The sequence below is a fragment of the Mastomys coucha genome, chromosome X, assembly GCF_008632895.1.
Source record: "Mastomys coucha isolate ucsf_1 chromosome X, UCSF_Mcou_1, whole genome shotgun sequence".
Lineage (NCBI taxonomy): Eukaryota > Metazoa > Chordata > Mammalia > Rodentia > Muridae > Mastomys > Mastomys coucha.
This window is the reverse complement of record NC_045030.1, coordinates 112447004-112450494: the sequence shown is the minus strand read 5'-3', so window position 1 is coordinate 112450494 and position 3491 is coordinate 112447004. Positions and strand designations below refer to the sequence as shown.

General features: G+C 36.1%; 1 protein-coding gene across 10 annotated transcripts in view; it reads right to left on the bottom strand.

The window, feature by feature from the left end:
- Positions 1-3491, bottom strand: part of Dach2 (dachshund family transcription factor 2) — a 494899-nt gene that overhangs the window by 214049 nt on the left and 277359 nt on the right. The window lies entirely within an intron of this gene.

Here is a 3491-nt window from a genome sequence, read left to right as displayed (position 1 = left end):
TCAAAAAAAATGAAAATGAATGTAGGGGAACAATCCATTTATAGTGCCATCAAAACCAAATTACTTAGGAGTAAGTTTAGCAAACTGATAGATAAACCTAGTGTAATGATGTAATTATGAAAATAAAATAATGAAAATTCAAACAGTTCAATACAAGAAATGAGCCAAAGATCTAAATAAACTTCACTCAAATGGATGAAGATATAGGGTCAAAAATAAACAAAACATTTTTATATTATTAAATGTTAAGGAAATGTAAATCAAAACCATAATGAAAGATTACTTACTAATCTAAAATTCATCATTCCCTTTTCAATAACAAGGAAAAGCTTAGCAAGCTTAAAAATTAAGATTTTACTTAGATTCATCAGAGAATTAAAGTAATATGGTGAGTCTCCAAAGTCAATGCTGAAAATAGAAGTAGCTTGAGTAGATAGAATCAGAACTCAGTGAAGTAGAAGGTCTAAGAACATAACTAAGCACTAAAAGCTACAATCAACTTAGAAAATTTATAAATGACAGGTGGCCAAATGTTTAGTATGCTACCTTGAAAGTTAAAACTTTTATGAGAAAAATAATTTTCATAAAAATCCAAAACTCTTAGAGGTTTTGCTTCTAGAAAAGATAAGAGTCTCACATAATAAAAATAAGATACAGATCCTTCATGATGTTGATGCAGGGAAGGAGAATCTGATGATTGGAAATATGTAACAAAACTATTACGGAAAACTACCACACAAAATGGCTATGTCCTAGTCGTTTTCTATTGCTGTGATACAGCATCATCGAACAGAATCAACGAGGAGAAAAGGGTTCATTTCATCTTACACTTCCAAGTTATAGTCCAACACTGACGTGTGAGGACAGGAACTCCAGGCAGAAACCTAGTCACAAGAATTGAAATGGAACTCATAGAATAATGGCTGCTTACTGGCTTGCTCTCCACAACTAAGTTTGCTTTCTTTCACTACCCAATACCAACTGCTCAGTCACGAGATGCCCCACAGTGAGATATGCCTTCCTGTATCATACATTAGTTAGGGAAATACTCTGCAGATATGTCCACAAGACAATATCAGAGAAGCAATCCTTCAATAGAGTTTCCTTGATTTCATGTGTTTCTAATTTGTATTGGTAAAACTAATTAGCACAATTCATCGCCAGTCAACTTGACATACAAATACAAAGCTATTGAACTTAACATTTCCTTTCATGATTGTCTCTAAGATGTCATTTTAACAGGAGTATCATAATATAAACATATTTCCACTTTTAAAAATCCCACAGTCTTTACATTTTTTAACAATTTAAAAGTCTAAGTTCTCTGTAGGTTACGTCAAAAGCAAAACCAAGTTAAATATTTTCCCTACTCCAAAGAAAGAACCAGGGCAAACAGTCAAAGAAATTCAAAGCCCAAGGCCAGAAGTGAAAATAAATCACTGTCTAATATCTAGCAATGACAATATATTGGCCACTAAAATGTTTGCAAAGTTCTGCTTCTCAAGCTCTGCCCTCTACAATACACACACAACTTGTCTGCTTTAAGGAACCCAGCTTAGATCCATATGTGCTACTGTCCTTGGCAGACATCCCATGGGCTTGGCCTCCAATATCCTGTGGCTACATTAACACTAGTGATCCCTGGCCTGTCTTAAGAGACCACAATCTATCACACGGTGCCACAGTCCATTTTTTTTCCATGAGCCCTTTAAATTTAGACTTGCTATTGCAATTAAGAATGCCCCTTCACCAACAGCTTCCTCTGGCCTATCACAATGCCAGGCCGCAGCTGTTTTCAATGACCCCTTTGTTCCTGAGGTTTTTATAGGAGATCAGACCCACAACAACTTTTAGCTACTAAATTGAGGTGTAATGTCCCTCAGGACCACACATCCTATGTTAACCAAGAGGGAATATCACCTAGATTTCACCTCAATAATACTTAAATCATGTTAATCACAGCTGATTTCTCTGACCCAGCTTACCAGCATCAACTGTCAGAGTAAAAACAAAACAAAACAAAACAAACAAAAAAGGATTTCATTTTAATGAAATGACAGTTGATGACAGTTGACTCTTTAGCCACAGCACACCAGAAACCAGGTCAAGATATCACATGAATGGCACGGATAGAGTCTTTGCTTCCCTCTTAAACTCCACAAGTCATGTCTCTCATTATCTAAATTTCTATTAATATTCTTATCGTTAAGCTCCCACAGAACATCCCATTAAGACGATTTGAGAAGGGCTAGAGAGATGGCTCAGCAGTTAAGAGCACTGACTACTCTTCTGAAGGTCCTGAATTCAAATCCCAGTAACCACATGGCGGGTCACAATCATCTGTAATGGGATCTGATACCCTCTTCTGGTGCGTCTGAAGATAGCTACAGTGTACTTAGAGATAATATAATAAATAAATCTTTAGGCCAGAGTGAGTTGGGTCAACTGGAGCAAGTAGAGGTTCAAAAATCAAATCCTCAGTAACCACATGATGACTCACAACCATCAGCACAGATTTACTGTACTCATATACATAAAATAAATAAATAAATCTTTAAAAAGAAGCATTTGAGGAATCAATGGATTTTCAAACCCCCAAATTCCAAACACTTCCACAATTCTCCCAAAGCAACATTATCATATCTGTTATAGTGATAGCCCATTTTCTGGTACAAATTTTTGGCCTAGTTTGCTTTCTCTTACTGTGATATACCACTTTAGTGCATATACCTAAATGATTCTATATCCCAATACAGAGATTCTTACTCATCCCTATTAATTACTATTCTATTTATGATACCCAGAAATTATAAATAGTCTAGATGTCCATCAACTGATGAATAGATTAAGAAAAATTAGTACATTTACACAATGGAATATTATTTAGTTGTTACGAAAAATGAAATTCACAGATAATTAGATAAAACTAGAAATAAATCACCCCAAATGAAGTAACCTAGATGTAAAGAGACAAATGCTGTATGTTGTTTTCTTATATGTGGATGTTAGCTCCCATCTATCTTCATGCTACAATCCATTTGAATACAGCAGTTTGGTACCTAGTAAGGGACTAGAGAAGGGGAGTTGTCCCAATGAAGAGGAAATAGAATATATTATGATGGAGAAATAGGAGAGGGGAAGACTGGAGTGTTGGGATTAGACAGGGAAGGTGATGGATAAGAATATTAAGAGAGGAGATATGGGGAGAGTGACAACTAAAACTAAGGATCATTTTGAGAGGCTATATGTAAACTATATATAAGCTCCCTCAAATATATATATGTATATGTACTGTCTGGTTTTGTGTGTCAACTTGACACAGGCTGGAGTTATCACAGAGAAGGGAGCTTCAGTTGGAGAAGTGCCTCCATGAGATCCAGCTGTGGGGCATTTTCTCAATTAGTGATCAAGGCCCCTTGTGGATGGTGCCATCCCTGGGCTAGAAGTCTTGGGTTCTATAAGAAAGCAGGCTGAGCAAGCCAGGGGAAGCA